Consider the following 17,721-nt stretch of genomic DNA (forward strand, 5'->3'; position numbering starts at 1 on the left):
AAGGCTTTCCAAAGCAGGATGGTTGAAACTCACTTTAGGTGGATGAGTAGGAGTTATGTAAAAAACAAAAGTAAAGGTGTTCAAGGCACAGGGGGAAAGGCATATAAAAAAAAGCAAAAGGTGTCAAACAGCACTTGCATTTGGAAACTGATAGTTCAGGATTCCAGAGCATTCCAGTAGTTTCTAGTGTCATTACTGCTCTAATCCTTTTATTTTTCTATGTTTGTTTGTTTGTTTGATATGGACTGAGACAAGAATATAATTCTGTGGTTTCTATTGTAGGCCCACATCCTTAATCTAAAAACTTCAGAGTTACTAATGGTGTTCCATTCCCTGAATACATACATATTTATGTTAAGCATTATATTGTTAGTATAATGTGTGATGATTTTCTAACCAAACACACTCTATTCAATGTTCTCTAAATGTCATTACTTTGACTCAGTGAGCCCCATGAGTATATATTATTGGGCAGTATACCCAAGAGTTATAAGAGAACACAACAATGCAATGTTTGAAGAATTCCCACCTTCTTGTTTTGATAAGAAAATCTATTGCTCTATAAGTGACTTTAATTACAATTCGTACCAATCCTAAATATCATGTGCTTCCAGTCCCATTATGTTCTAATTTTCTCAATACTGACACCTACAATCTCCATAATAGAACAAAAAACACTGATATCTGAAAATATGAAGAGCAGAAGAGTTCTTCCTAGACTGTAGTTCTCTTTTCTACCCTGATCTAATAATTCTCTATCCTTGAAATGTTTTAAGAAAGTAAATTTAAGCCAAGTTTGTTATTTTAAAATATAGGCTTATCTACAATATGGTATTTATAACTAAATATATACTATAATGTAACTAAATTTATACCATGCTGTTCTGAGGGCCACTAGTTCAGCCCTAGATGATCCTGAGTTTGTAAATATCATCTGGGACACCAGGGTTTCATTCACTACTTGGTTTTGTGGCAACTGAAGCTCGGTATTTATAACTCCTCATTGGTGGAGCTCTGCTAACCTAGAATGGAAGCGACTGTGTGCAAAAGAAGTGAAATCAGATACCACTGGCAATGTACATCTGCACATTCGTAAGAGTGAAGTCCTTATTGTCTTGCTAAGTTCTTTGATTATGCTATTTAGTTTAATTTTAAATCAATAAAAGATGACACAGGAGTCATTTGAAACTGTCTATGCTCACCAAATAAAACGGAAACTTAGCCCTAGCTGGTTTGAGTCAAGGGTTAGAGCATCTCCCACAGACTAAAGGGTCTCAGTTTGATTCCTGGTGAAGGGCACATACCTCAGTTGCAGGCTTGATCCCCTACCCTGGTCGGAACACTTATAAGAGGCAACTGATCGATTCGTCTCTCTCACATTGATGTTTCTCTCTCTTTGTCTCTCCCTTTCCCTTCCACTCTCTGTAAAAAATCAATGGAAAAAATATCCTCAGGTAAAGATTAACAAGAAAAAGTATTTTAATGGAAAATTTTAAAAATGTGAATAATTTACGTTTGAAATATTTCCTTCAGTTATCTAGATATTTGAACTCTGACATGTTTGAATAAATCTTTCATATTCAACTCCTACATGTATGTACATTAAAAGAGGAGGGAAAAGCCTTTGAAGTATTCATATTTTCCTGTATCAACATTAACATGTCATAGTATTTTTTGTTTTATGGGACTCATTTCCAGTTGATACAGAATTTTTAAAGTGAAGATAATCACAATAATTAAGGAGTAAATGTGTAAATGAGGGCCTGATTCAAGTTATTTAATTAACATAGATTTATAGAAATTTGGCAACTGAGAATTAAAATATAGATTTTAATCTGTTTCTGTACTTTTCAGTTCCCCCTAAACTGTCACTAAAGAAAGGACAATAGTAGAGATTTCAATCTTTTTGCTTATATGATTGGGCAAAGTTTGAGAAACACAAGACTACTTTGTGTTTAAAAATTATTATTTCAGCCACAAATCTATGGGGGACATATGTGTGTAGCACAAATCCTTGCTATCTAATATATTTTAAATTTCACAAGTATACATTCAAATCACACAAGCATATCCATAGTATTGACAGCAATCATTGACAAGATAGCCTAGATCAAGACAGTCATTGGCTAGCAAATGTCACCTATGTGTTATGTAGAGTACAGGCCATCTGTTTATTTATTTATATATCAGGTGATCTCTTCTCTAAGTTCCCAGTATTCATTCAGGAATGGGCACATAATTGCTAAAAAGACAGCAATTTTTATTTGGGTATGTGTGTGCAAGTGTGTGTGTCTCAACTATATCTCAAAATAGTTAGGGATTAGCTCTATAGGAAATATAATGATGCAGGAGTTAAGAAAGATGAAGAAGGTTCATTTGGATCAACTGTGAACAAATGAGATGCAGTAGGGAAGTGGTTGCAAACAAACAAAAAAAGATAAATCTTACTTGAATAGTCCTAGACAAATATAAGATAGGAGAAAACATCCACTGTGCTTTAATAGAGGACTCTGGAAATACTGCACAGGGTGGAAAGAAATAAGGCCTTGAGCAGGCAAGACTTCCTATTACAAGGACCACTCACCATGTGAAAGGAGTTCACCATGATGATATGTGAGTTTAATCCAGATGACAAAAGGTAATTTGGGAGCACAAGAACATTATGTCTCCAAACACTGGAGGATAGTAGTGACTCATGCTAGTAAAAAAAGAAGAAACAACCAGGAATTTTGTAAACCAAAATGTCTATGATATGGGGAAAGACATTTATGCATTTGAATCACTGGTACCAAAGAGAGGCATTTTAGTGTTCTGTTGTTGTTGTTGTTGTTGTTGTTAGAGAGAGTGGAAAGAAAAGTGAGAGAGAAAAGTGTCTATCAGTTGCCTCCTGTCCAGGGATAGAACCCGCAACCTGAGTATGTGCCCTGGCCAGTGTTCTTAACCACAGGTGCCACTTTCTGTGGCAGAGGTGAAACCGAAGCTAAATTAAATGACTGTGAAACTACACCAATAGTTTTTCTAAAATGGACATTATTTGAAAATCTAATTTGGCTAAAGACTCGACAAGGAGATGAAAAAACAGTCCACTAAGAAAGCTGGAGAAAATGGAAGTTAGGAGCTCAGGTAATGATCTTTATTGACAGTATTTTTCCCTCTTTAATCCCTAGGTGGTGGTAGACAAGATAGGGCAATAATAAAAACTGCTTCATTTTGGAGAAATGACCAAAATCTAAGTCACTATCATATTTAAAATAATTAAAATGTCAGACATTCTTTTACTTGTACACTACATCTTTGTTTAGTATTCTGTTAGATAAAGCCTCTTGTCATTATACTGCAGGCAAAGCTATTAACAGGGAATCTCAAATCCACACCCTAGACTTAATTTTTTTTAATACAGTTTCCTCTTTGATCTACTGCATCTCTGAATGTAATTATGAGGTGTAACTTAATGCCTTGCCATTGTATCTTTTGCTCTTCTTGCTCTTTCTGTAGTTTGTTTAAAAAAAAAGGAGTGTTTTCTGTGTCTTTTAAAGTAAGCTCATTTTTCATTAGTTCATTGAAAGGTGTCACCTTCTACTTCATGTTGCTCCTTGGTTCTTTTATTCTTTGTCTCCTGAACTGACACAATTACCATCTCTACATTCTGCAAATATAGCTTGTAGAGTGGGTTTCCTAGGAATATAATTTTCAAAAGTGCCAGACATAAGAATGACTCTAAAGCCATTTTGAGTTCTCTGTTACATCTCCTCATTTGCTTCCTTCCTAAGGAGATTTTTGATTTCTGCCTGGAATATTCTTATCAGCTTAAAGGTATGCAGCATCATTATGTTATGAAGATTTTCTTCAGCAGCAAGTGCACTAACCTTGAATGAAGCAGTTGCTAATCGTGTTGCACTAAGCAAATAAAAGTCAGAACCGACCTAATCTTGCTTGCCTAATATCAGTTTCTGCAGACTTCAAGTGTAATGTTCTAATCACTGGCGCAAAACAGCCAATTAATTGGCTTTCCCTACGTGTTTTTACTGGCCAAGATGCATAGGGGAGCAGTGCGTTCGGTCATAATCATGCTCCACAAAGATGGGAAATGTTCCCTTTGAGCTTCCAATCATTAGGCCAGCTGAAGCGAAGGCAAGCCCATTGACAAGTGAGAATGGCAATAATTTATTTTCTATTGATGGGTTGTGACAAATCATGTCAAAGCAGTGGCTGCATACTGTGGGGCTCTGCTAAGGAAGACTGTGATGGGCAAAGATGAAACCCTTCACAGCTCATTTAGTCCAAATGTAGCCACCTGGGTGGTGAATCGGTTCAACATACCAGCCCAGGCATTCCAGCACAAAATTAGATCGCTAACAGGCAGGCCATATAGGGGTTCCTACAAGGCATTAATCAACAGGGTTGAGCTGTCAAAATGCAGAGTCTGAAATTAAAAAACACCAAAAGGATAAAAATGTGGCAATGCTGTCAAAAAAATCAAGAACGTGATTCCAACTGCAGGATTCTAACCACCATTAAAAAAGCTTAGTAGAAAAAGCATTATAAAGGGATAAAGAGAGGCATTACCCCTGTGGAAAATTGTCCTAAGGTTTTTACAAATGTTAATTAGTAAAGCAGCATGTAGATTTCTGTAAGCATGAGCATACCCCCTTTCAACTTAATACTGACAGGTCAGGTTGCATATGAGTCCTCCTTACCTCCCCACAGCATAGTTCATCTCTTATTTAAATTTCTTTTCTAACCCAACCTACTGATGTGCAGAGCATTTGATGTCTCACGCTGCTTCAGAATATAGACACTTCAAACTCGGCAGACTTCTTGGGCGAGCACAGCTTATTTTCTGAACACTCTTTTTGGTAGAAGAGAGATTCCTTGCATCTGGAGGTGTGAACTGTTCATGGTGTGTGTGTGTGTGTGTGTGTGTGTGTGTGTGTGTGTAAAAGAGAGAGGGAGGAGAGAGAGAGAGAGAGAGAGAGAGAGAGAGAGAGAGATAGAAAGATTAAACTTTATCAGTATTCTTTTAGGAGCTCATTATCTGTTTTCATATTAGGAAAAGTATTTAATGTCATAAACAAATCCAAACAACCAGACTTTCTGAAACTAACCTAATTTTTAGTGCTTAAAAAAATGTGCAGAGGTTCTACTACATAAAAATAGAGTCTAAGTCTTGAAGAATTGCTCTCCCCACCCCACATAGGTGTTTCTCAAAGTGTGGCCCATTGCCCACACACATCAGAATGATCTAGAGTGTTCATTAAAAATGCACAGACTGACTTCAGACCTACTGCAGACAAATCTCTGAGATGGTCCTGGGAAATGGCTTTCATCAGGATACCCAGCATGATTCTGAATGTACAGTGAAACTGGAAAACCACTTTTTCTTATATGAATAAGCCCCAGTCCATTTTTAAGTACAAACACTTCTTTCCACTGCTAACACATCTCCCCCTTGCACAACCTGTACTGCCTTTGTTGATAAACTAATATTTTCATAAACTCTAATATTTTCACATTTCCATGTCTTTGACCATGTTATGTCCTTCATATGCCCAAGTCCCATCTTTCCCATCCTCTGAGAATCAACTCAAATGCTTCCTCCTACATAAAGCCTTCTCTACATTCCCAGCTAGATGTGAATATTTTGGCCTCCCTGCTATCCTAGTTGTTTGTACCTTTCATAGCATTACCAACTCTGCCTTCTATTGCAGTTGCCTGTACACATACGTCATTTCCCACTTAGTAGCTTGTCCAATCCTTGCGGAAATACCTTGTATATCTGTTTATACCTCATACCAACGAACTCATTGCCTTGTGCCATATGTATAGTAGATGTCTGTAGAATTGCAGTGTTGAATAATAGATGTTAGTTCATTCAAATCCATGCTTTATACCTTTAAGTCATTCACAGAGATAAGTGTTTTCTCTTACTGTGTACTCAGAATTCTCATTTGAATTTTGGAGTGGGTCTCCCTGTAAGCAAAAATACATGAGGTCTGTTATTTTGTTAGTTGGTTGGTTTTACTTAACTGCACTTTGTCTATGAAATGTTATGCTGATTTAGATTTTCTAAATTAGATTTAATGATATTTTCTCTGAAAGAATATTTGTTAATATTTTAAGCCCTTGGTTGAAACAGATATATAAAGTGTATTAATTATGCTTGAAAATAAATTACATTATAGTATGCTACTTTAAACCATTTGTTTTGTATTTCAGATATTCAGTAAAAAAAAAACAGGAACTGTATAGCCTTAAATACTTATAATTGTGTACAATGATTAACTAGCAGTTGATGGCTACAATTTTTAACTGTGTCTAATTTGATTTAAGGCTGATATCATAGACCATAATATAGCAGAAAACACTGTTTAGATTTCCATGAACTAAGGAATAAGTTCAGCCTGATTGTAAGCCAAAGATGTGTTTTACTTTGAGCCTCCCTATATCCTGGAAGTATAAAAGAGATATTCTTGAAAGCAGTATGTCAGTTCAATCCATGTTGTAATTGTTTTTAAAACCCCTTTTCACTTTGATATTGCTATGTATTTAGGCACCACAGAACCACAGGGAAAGAATGTGTACAGGATACTTCAGACTACTATACTTGAAAAAATAAAATAATTCAATCCAGTGTGAGCCAAACCTGTTCTAGTCATAATAACCCGTTATCTACCTCAGTCTTCAGTTACAGACACTCTATATGAGGAGCATGAGCTGAGGAGATACCCCTCACTTTCCTTCAGTGCCAAAGATAATTAGGGCAGACTAGAGCCAGGGTGGGGCTGTTGGAAAAGTTCTGAAGGTCTGGGAAAGTATGCTTTTAAAAAGAAGATATTGTAAGCTTATCTCTTTCTGACACCTTGGGTTGTTTAGGACTGATATAAAAAGTGCTTTCTGGGACCACACATTTCATAAAGTTTCTTTGGCAGCTTAGTAGTCATCTCGGTGGATTTTGCTTCAACTCAGTTGATAATTACAATAGAACAGAGAATGGTACTGCATTTTTATTTATATTAGAGTTCTTGCCCATGGGCACCTAGGGAGCCCCTAGATATAACTAAAACCGAATTAGGAGAAAAGAACATTGCTGATTCAATTTCTGAATTGGAGAGTAAAAGAAACATAATAATTGCTGAAATAAAAACATGAAATCATTTCAAAATAAATAACTAAAAAAGATACTACCTTTGAAATATACCTGCTACTTCTCCAAGCAAAACAGAACACTAACGTGGTATTTTCTAAAATGAGCCAGTTTGATCCTCTGCTAATTCCTCCATTTCATTCCTTTAAAACTATTTTCACAAATAGTCCTAGACAAAAATGGTTGATGAGACTTTACAAGAGGCCTAAAGGAGTATGATAGATAAGCACTGACAGAGGGAAAGAGATGAGAATCAGCCAGCCCCTTGGTCTGAGTTTCAGGAAACCTTTATGTGTGAGAAATATTGGGGCATTGAACAAAAAAGTTCTTAACATTGACTTCATGGTATTCATGGTACAAGAATTAGAAGAACTCTTAAAGAAGATAATAAAAGTAAAACTATTACTTTCTTTGAAGAAACTACAGAACACAAACAAACAAAAGACAGTCCATCCTTCAGGTTTTCTGCCTGCTGTGACTAATGCATGAAACTAGGAAAAAATGGAACATAATCAAAAGACAGATGAAGAATACATTCTAAAGAAGAATGGCACAGAGTCCTAATGAAATTGCAGATAACATGGCCTCTTAAAAATAATCAGCCCTAGCCAATCTGGCTCAGTGGATAGAGCAATGGCCTGTGGGTTAAAGTGTCCCGGGTTTGATTCCGGTCAAGGGCACATACCTTGGTCGCGGGCTCAAACCCCATTGGGGATATGCGAGAGGCAGCCAATCAGTGATTCTCTCTTGTCATTAATGTTTCTCTCTCTCTCTCCCTCCCTCCCTCTCAGAAATCCATAAAAATATATATTAAAAAATCAACAGAGAGTTCAATGATACAGTGAAATAATAGAAGATTGATATTGAGCTGAAAACTCAGGAAAGAAATGAAGGAGAAACTAGAAATCATTATAGATATGAAAGCCCCATTAAAGGCAATAAAAATTAGGAAATATACTCCTGAAAACAAAGTCATGGAGGTCAGAATTGAGAAATAAAAAATTAAATTAGGAAAAAAGAACAATGTAAAAAATATTATAGCGATGATAGACAAGGCAGAAAGGCAAAGGAGATCCAACAATCCCAAAGTTACTATTTAAAAAAACAACAACAGCAAAGCAAATGGAACAAGAAAAAATAATATACAGGAATACTTTCCTGAGGAAAGATTTAATCTATATATTGTAAGGTCCCTTTATATTTGGCAACAATTGAATACAAAACAATGAATACCAAAACATATGGTAATGCAATTTCCAGTCTTTAAGGATAAAATTATATGGACATACTGGCTGAGAAAGTAAGTTATGTAAAAGTGGGGAAATCGAGTTTCAGGAAACCTTTATGTGTGAGAAATATTGGGGCATTGAACAAAAAAGTTCTTAACATTGACTTCATGGTATTCATGGTACAAGAATTAGAACTCTTAAAGAAGATAATAAAAGTAAAACTATTGCTTTCTTTGAAGAAACCACAGAACACAAACAAACAAAAGACAGTCCATCCTTCAGGTTTCCTGCCTGCTGTGACTAATGCATGAAACTAGAAAAAAATGGAACATAATCAAAAGACAGATGAAGAATACATTCTAATTGATGCCCTTGACTGGAATCAATCAGTTTATGCTTAAAAAACAACACAATGTCAGAGAACAATGGGGCCATGCTATCAGGTTTGCAGGGCATGAAAATATGATCTAAGAATTTCATTCAAAGACAAGTTATTTTTCAAATATAAAGACAGCATTTTCAAGTAGGTAAGAATTTAGTGATTATAAAGCCCATGATGATGATTATTAGAAAGAGATGAATCAAAATAAAACACTATGTAAAAAATATCTAAGATTAAACAATCATGAAAATCTTGTTATATGGTTAAATGTTATAAATCTTGAGAGTAGAAAAAATAATTATATGCACATATGTGCATACACACATATATGAACTATTGAGGGATGAAGGAAGCAGGGAAGGGGTGCGAGAAAACGTTAATATGTTACAATTAGCTGTTTGAAGTGCTGACTTCAGCCACTTATAGTTCTTTCATGGGATTTTGTTCCTATATTTAAATGATTTTTTAAAAATATATTTTTATTGATTTTAGAGAGAAAACGAGAGATGGAAATATCAATGATGAGAGAGAATCCTTGATCGGCTGCCTCCTGCACCACCCCCACTGGGGATTGAGCCCACAACCCAGGCATGTGCCCTGACCAGAATGGAAATGTGACCTCCTGGTTCACAGGTTGACACTCAACCACTGAGCCACACTGGTCAGGCTAAATAAATTTTTAAGGAATCTAATAATTTAGTCGAGAAAGGTTTCTTGGAAGTCCAACAATTTTCTTTTATTTTAATAGTAAATAAAATAATTTGATTTGTTATTTACTATTAAAGTAAACATTAATAGAATTATTCCATTAAAAAATATTTCCATATCTTTTCTTTGTATGGACGTAGATGCCTGGAAAGACATTCACCAAATACTGAAGTTATTTCTAGATGGTAAGATTCTGAGTGATTATTATCTGCCCTCTGGAGACATGAGCACATAAATAATTTTATGAACAGTTGTAAATAGCCAGAAAAATAGATATGAATTAATTACTGAGAAAACTGGAGCATCTTTCTGTTGTTGTCTTTTGTATATTCTTCCTTTAAAACAAAGAAAGAAAGAAAAAAAGGAAAGGTAAAAACCATTCAGTCAGAGGAGCACAATGTTAATCGTTTTAGGAATTTACAAAGGAAGCTAAAGAAAGTTATTTTTTCCATGAAAAGCTTACAATTTAACTTGATAGTCTTTAATTTTTTGCATTCGTTTGACTGTGATGCTAACTTTGTGTAACAGAAAAGGATTTTCACAAAATTAAACTGATATCTTAGGAAAGCTCTCTTATTCCCTCTTCACACATAATGCATGGCTCCCTTCTCCATGTAAATTCGTAATTTTTTATTTGAAAATTATTCAAAGTCTAAGGCATCATTTTTGGAAGCTACATTAATGTGGGCTTCAAAGGAAAAATGTCTATTATACCTTAAGAATATATTTTAGTATATGTCTCAAGTCACTATTTTGGTTTAAAGGAATCCTTGATTGAATTGGCAATTTTCAAAGAAATAAAAGTTTGTCATATTTGCATTACCCACATCACCCCAATAAAATAAGTGAAATTTGACTCACATACTGTATCCTAGATTTTGTAAAATAATTTGTTACTATTCTATAAATCCTTTTAAGATGAATCAGTTAAGTTTTTCACAGATTAGCTAGTTATCCAAATGTTTTGTTTATAATTAGCCAGTTTGATTCCCACCCCCGCCCCCTCCGAATAAACTGTCATGTTTGTGGCATTCTAATTGTATAGTTACAATGGAGTTAACTTTATTTTTTATCATTTTCATGAGAGAAACTAAAAAATTTTGAAGATTATATTTCATGATTGTCAAAGCTCCCAGCTTGATATATTATTTCTTAAAATGTATTTAACAAGACAGGATGATGGAAGGAATCAGCAGTTACCTAGGCTTATTAGCATAAAATATATGGGAAAAGATGAGCTGTATTTAATGTGATGGGTAACTTAATATTTGCACAAATCAGATACTGGAGGATCTGCTAAATGGGCAGGCTTCCATTTGATTTGTGATCTAGTTTACTTATTTTTTTTAGAGTAAATTTAAACATCTGATTACTTTCTGTATGCCTTTACCCAGTATATGTCTTCAGTTCAATTGCAGAATTCAAAAGGCTTTCTTAAAATCATGAATGTTTATTTATTAAAATTAATCATGATTGATGAAATCAAAAAGATCTTCATTCACAGTGAGGACTATTAACACTCTTTAAGTGGATAATTACAAATTGCTTACTGAGGTTGCTTTTACATCTTTTAGTTTTGTATATTATTTTGTCCTCCAAGGTAAAATGACAGAGTGAGCATATTGCATAAAAACCAAGATCATCACTCTTTCACTGTCTATCAATCAGTTTATGCTTAACCAAGCATTTATTTATTAGTTCTTAATGGTAAGGGCTACAAGGTTACTACACCTGAGAGAAAAATCTGTAAGACAGGCTTTCTAATTAATCACTAGGAGGGTTCAGGAAGTGCTCGCTATTTCTGTAAACTGAAGCATTTATGCACCTTCTTCCAAGTGCCGAGCACAAAAATGGCAGGTAATGCTTTTCTTCTCAAAGTTTCTTTACTTCCATTAGGAATCAGGAATCTTTTACATGTTTCTCTGCCTGTAGACATGAACACCATTCTTAAAACTAGGGCCTTTGTTCACCTGAGGACAGATCTGGACAGTTCTAAAGAAACAACAGTGGAACCAGTATCTTAGGAATGATTCTAAAATGCCACCCAGTGTGCCCTAAATTCAAGACCACCGCCTCAGAACAAAAGGCTCTGAGACAGCGATTGAGAGCAGCAGACGCTGCTAGTCAGGAGGCACCATGCCCAGCACCATTTGTGGCTCATCAAGTCAGCTGGAGCACTGTTCCACTTGGTTCATTCTACTAAGTTTACAAACAAAAACTGCAATAACATTTGCAGCAGTACTTCAGGTGAAACCATAACTTAATTGACACGATTGGCCTGGGTCTCTGGGTGCAACAGGGATAGATAAAATGGCAACAAGTCTTGCCATGTTTACAAGTCTGTTCTCCCTCCAGTTCTTGGCATCTGCTTTGGTGTTTGTTTCCTGGTGCAGAATCATCTGCAGCCAGAAGCAGAAAGCATTGCAGATCTTAACAGCCTGTTTCTCCTGTGTCTAGTAGGTCCCTGACATTGGCAGAGGTCACCACCCGAGCCACATTGATGGCACAATTTATCTCTTAAACACAGTAAAGTTTATTTTGTAAGCCCAGCACGTGAAAATAGCACACAGAGACGTGCCTTCCCTCTGCCTGTGTTCCTATAGCCCAACAGGCAGGACATCTGTCCTCCATCTCTGCCCATTTATGCAATCCTTACATTCACATTTTAGTTGCAAGAACTGCAACAAACAGTAGCTTTCCAGTGTTTAGCAGCTATGTAGGTGCTTAGCCCACTCCTGCAATGCTGAGAACAAGGCTTTGGGCATGAGGTCCTACTGCATTTCAATCAGAGAAAGGTACCTTCCTCAATGGCGGCTGCTCCTGTCCTTGTCCACACAGCCCAGGATTCTCTGGGTCACCTCAGAGCCTCAAGCACTTGCCCTCTCCACTTTAACCAAAACAGCGCCACTGCTCATGGTTTTCATAGCATGTTTCCACAGAATACTTGTTATGCAGATGTTGCTAGTTTAATAGAAAGAACTCTTTCTAAAATTCAAAGAACTCAATCACTTAAGGTCTTTTTAAATATGTTTAAATTCAACATTTCTGGGGAAGTAGCAGTTCTGAGGAGCAATGGAAGTGTGATCTGTATGTGGGGAATATAACAGGGGGGAAAAATCAAGAAGAGGAGTTTCTATAAAAGGGAACACAGGAACAGGAGTGGAAATGATAGTTGTGCTGGTGTGGGAATTTTTTTCCTTGTGGGTTGGTTTAGTTTGGTAATTAGTAAAATGAGAGGTATAACTTGATTTAGTTTGCAGGCAGTGGTCATGAGTTCAGTGCTAGTTCTGTCTTATGAACTGTTGCACACTGGCAAAGAGGTTCCAGCAGCCTGAAAGCAACCCTCCCACAAAGAGGCAGGTGCTGGCCATTGGTGGTCAGGGTATAGGGCATATGGGAAGTTTTCCAACAGCATCTGACACAGTTGTCATTTAATTTATCTATCAGTACAACCACTAGATACTAATGTAGCCACATCCTGTTGGAGAAGAAAAGACTTAAAGAAGAGAGCTGTGAATTGATGACTATGGCTGGTAACTAAATTTGCTTGAGGGTATCCTATATAATAAAGAGGTAATATGCAAATTAACCCTCACACCCTTACAAGATGGCTGCCTACCACCAGGCCGGCAGGGGGGTTAGTGAGGGATGACCAAACGACTGAATAGCAGGCTGTGTGGGGCGACCAGGCCAGCAGGGGGACCATGAGGGGTGACCATGCTGGCGGGGGGGGGAGCAGTTGGGGGCGACCAGGCCAGCAGGGGGGACAGTTGGGGGTGACCAGGCCAGCAGGGGTGGGCAGTTAAGGGAGTCCAGGCTGGAAGAGGGAGGCAGTGAGGGGCAATCAGGCCGGTAGGGGGGGCAGTTAGTGGTGACCAGGCAGGCAGGCAGGTGAGCAATTAGGAGCCAGCGGTCCAGGTTTGTGAGAGGGATGTCTGACTGCTGGTTTAGGCCTGATCCCTGCAATCGGGCCTAAACCAGCAGTCGGACATCCCCCAAGGGGTCCCCGATTGGAGAGGGTGCAGGCGGGGTTGAGGGGACACCCCCCCCTCCATGCACGAATTTCATGCACCGGGCCTCTAGTTAAAAATAATAGCCTGACATTTAAATATTAATTTTATACAACTTTGTATTACATGTGACTATAGCATATACATGTCTTTATTGTTGATTCTAAAATATTTCAAATTGAATAAAATTATTATTTTTTAAATATTTGGTAATAGCTTTTGTGTTCTATATTGATAATATTAAATCATTAATTTAAAATATATATTAGAACTTGTTGGATTTTTAATAGAAATCACTGATGCTATATTTATGTATTCCATTGTTTATGCCCTATCTTGTTTAGAATAGGATTTAAGATAATAGTTATATATATTCTCCAGATTATAACCCAGATTCTTTCATAGGGAAAATAAATCAAACTCAGGAAATTAAAAAATTAGTTTAAAGAAACTGGACTTTAAGAGCAGCATGTTTTGGTCTCCTTCAGTCCTTGTGTTTCTCGGATGTAATCCCCCTAGTTTTCACAGCCAGATGTTATGAGGACTACTTTTCCCACACTGGTGCTCCGGGCTGGCGAGCCCAGTGTGGGCCTGGGACCCCCTCGGGAGGAGCCTCTGCAGCTGAGATACCCCTCCCAATTCTTCACCACCACACTGTTGGTTTGTGACCTGCCCGTTCCACATCTCTGCCCCTTCTACCAGTCTCAGAAAGGCTTCTTCTTTATATCCTTAGTTATAGGTCTTCTTTCAGCTAGTCTTCGGGTGGTTCTCAATGATGGTTGTTGTATAATTTACTTGTAATTTGGATGTGTTCCTGGGAGGAGGTGAGCACAGTTTACCTCCTTAGCCATCTTGGCAAAGGTTTGTGTTATACCTTTACACAAGCAGCAGTGCAGTAGGTTTATTTATAGCAGCATCACTACAAACACATGAGCAATGCTTTGCACTGGGACATCATGATGGCTATGAAGTCACTAGATGATTTTTCAGCTCCATTTTAATCTTTTGGACCACTGTCCTATATGTGGGCCACGGTTGACTGACATGTCATTATGTGGTGCCTGACTGTATATCAAACTCTAAGATGAGTCCCTGGCACATTTTAAGTCTGATATAAGCATTTTCTACTAAATAAATACAGAATACAAAAAACTGAAAGAGTAGTGTGCGTAATGGTTCAGAGCGTCAATAGAGCCAGACTGCCTGAATTTAAATCCCAGCTCTGCCATTTGCTAGTTGTGTGACTCTGAACAAATTACTTAACCTCTCTAGGCCTCAGTTCTTCAGCTATACAATGTGGATATACTACTAACTATTCCTTAATTTTGAAGATTGAAAGAGTCAATACATATCAAGTTCTTAGTATGTACTTAATAATTAACAGCCATTATTATTAACTCTGTGGGTTACCAATACGGCATTTGGATTGCTAGGGATCAAATGTATCATCCCATTTTACAGCTTACACAGGCAAGGAGAGGCCTCTCCTGGGTCCTAGAAGCTTCTTTCATGTCCTTACCTCTTCACAGTCAGGAGCAGGATGATGGAGCCCTTTCTCTCACCTACCTAAGTCTGCTCAGATTTCTTCTCTAAGACATACCCTTGTCTTTGGTGATTGTGTGTACTGACCTCACTCTTCAGATGTACCCCTCAAATCAACTGGGGGGTGAGATTTCTCTTAGAATAGAAACCATATATAACCACCTGAACTTACCATTCATATAACATAATTTAAGCACAATAAAAATGAAGATAATGTAGTCATGAGTGGAGGAGAGGAAAAAGGGAACTTTGTTATAGGAATTTAAGGATCATAGTTCTAAAAGATCCTGTCTCTAAAAGCAGAAACATGCAGGTAAGCCAATTCCACATCTAAAAAGTCTGGAAATAGGTTGTTACGGCAGAGTTAGGGCTTTTCAAGGCAGGGACAGTGTACCTGAGGGGAAGGAAATCTTGCTGTAGCTTAATCCTGCACTCAGCTCCATTGCCCCAAACCACCATTCCTTGCACTTAGTTCTCTTGTACTTATGGCAGGTAGCTCCAGCCTAATTTAACCTATCATCAGACAAACATTCTGCCACCAGCACACACAAGGGTAGTTGAGAAAAAGTTCTTGTCAACTGGATAAAGAACTGCCTTTGTGTCCCAATCATTTGGATGCCTCAACTTCCAGATGTTCTGCAATCAGCAAGTGTCCACATAAGATACTTCAAATAGTCATTTTCTCAAAATAACAATCTATAAAACATAAATAGTAAATTTCTTTTTACCATAAAAAAAAATTAGATTATCAGTAACAGAGGCTATAAATCATATGTGATGTCTGAACTTTTTATGTACCATAATAACTAATCACTTGGCTATCAGGGCACTGGGGAAATTACAATAAATTATATTTCGTGGGGTATGCACCACATGAATGAAGCCAAGAATATTATAGAAGTGACCTTCACCTTGGGTGATGTCATAGAAAAAATGATGCTGCCCTAATAACTTCATAGGGTTAATTAGTTTCGGAGAACACACAAGAGGCAGCGATGTCATAGAGCTTTTTTATTTTCTTTCCCGTGGGAAGTTGGGCTAATAAAAATGAAAAACATTTCAAGTAGCTGAGAAAGAAAGAAGAGTTGCACAGAGTTAGAAGGAAATGCTTTAGTGCTGTCCCCTTAGAAGGCCTAGTTCTCTTTCTCTGTAAGCTGCAAATCTTATTCTTTTCTTGTGCATCTTTTCCCATCAACTTGGGAAACTTTGAAATGACTATTGTTTCCAAAACCTATTCTGACAATGGATTTTTTCTAATTTGCTGATGAACATGAATCCATTCAATCAGATAGGGACCTCTTCAGATAGGGAGACATTTATCTGTATAAAATATGTGGCTTTGTTTAGTCTGGCCACTTGGATCCCCAGTGGGGGTGGAGGTAAAGTTTCCACAGTCATGCTGATTTCAGATGAATAGGTTTGCTGGTGTCAAAGACAGGCTGTGGCCTTCCACTGGCATCTGGGGTACAGAAGGCTAATTCTTCTGAATAGAGCCATTGATGATTACATTTGGGAGAAATTTAATCAGAGAGTAATTAGACTTTAATTCTTACAAAAACTTACAATTAATTGGACCTTTTATACAACTTTTTTTGTTTGATTTAAAGTACCATGTAGGTTAGTTATAGAAACTTATTTAAATATGGATTTAATTAGAATTGTTTTATGATTTTAATGAGTCTTAAAAGTCTTTTGATGAGCAGCTTGTATAATTATGGTATTTAAAATGATTGAGTAAATGCATACTTTTATAATTTACCTTTCAGGAAACTGTATTTTTATGGAGGCTATTTTTTTGCATGATGAATTGTTTCATTTCATGTTCAGTTTTTGTGGGGATGGGTGCTTAGTCCTGCCTCTAATCACCCAAATGTTTCCTCTTTAGAATGAAATTAAACTTTCACAGAATCAAAAGCATCAGGCCATAGCCCGACACTACAGTTAAATTTAGTCACAGAAATAATTTTGTTTTTATTTAAAAGAGACTGAATTACTACTAAAACTTTCAGGTGGGCATTCAATTTTCTTACATAATCACATACAAACAAGTTACCTGAAGACAGCTCTTTTCCTTTAGAAAAAAAACTGTGATTTCAGGGAAATGACTTGAAATCTTTAAAAAATGAAATGCAGTAAGTATTGAGTTGTCAACACAAATGAATACTTTTAATGTGCTGTCAAAACAAATGAGTACTTAACATGAAATAAATAAACATGAAACATTTGTAAATTAGAAAAGAAAGAAAAACATTAGATACTTTCCTTGAAGTAGGTCCCCTTCCTACCTATACTAAATCAGATAACTACCATTTGAAATTTTTCTGCTGATTAGGAAAAAAAAATAGTCTAGAAAGTAAGTAATAATAGAACACATGTTTTTATTTTCCATTTTTAATGATATTGTGTTCTAGCCTTCACTTTTTTAGTTTAGGTCAAATTATTTACATGTGTTTGGAAATCAATCAATACAGTTTACCATATCAAAAGAATATAGGAGTAAAACCATATGGTCATTGTAATAGATGTAGTAAAACATTTGACAAAACAATTTCTTGATAAAAACTCTCAGCAAACTAGAAATACAAGTGAACTTGCTCAACTTGATTAAGGGCCCCTATGAAAAACCTACACCTAACGTCATACTCAAAGATATATTTTAATTAACATTTATTGAAGGGTCTGGCCAGTTCAATAAGACAAGCAGGG

Source organism: Myotis lucifugus, unplaced genomic scaffold (assembly GCF_000147115.1).
Source record: "Myotis lucifugus unplaced genomic scaffold, Myoluc2.0 scaffold_0, whole genome shotgun sequence".
Lineage (NCBI taxonomy): Eukaryota > Metazoa > Chordata > Mammalia > Chiroptera > Vespertilionidae > Myotis > Myotis lucifugus.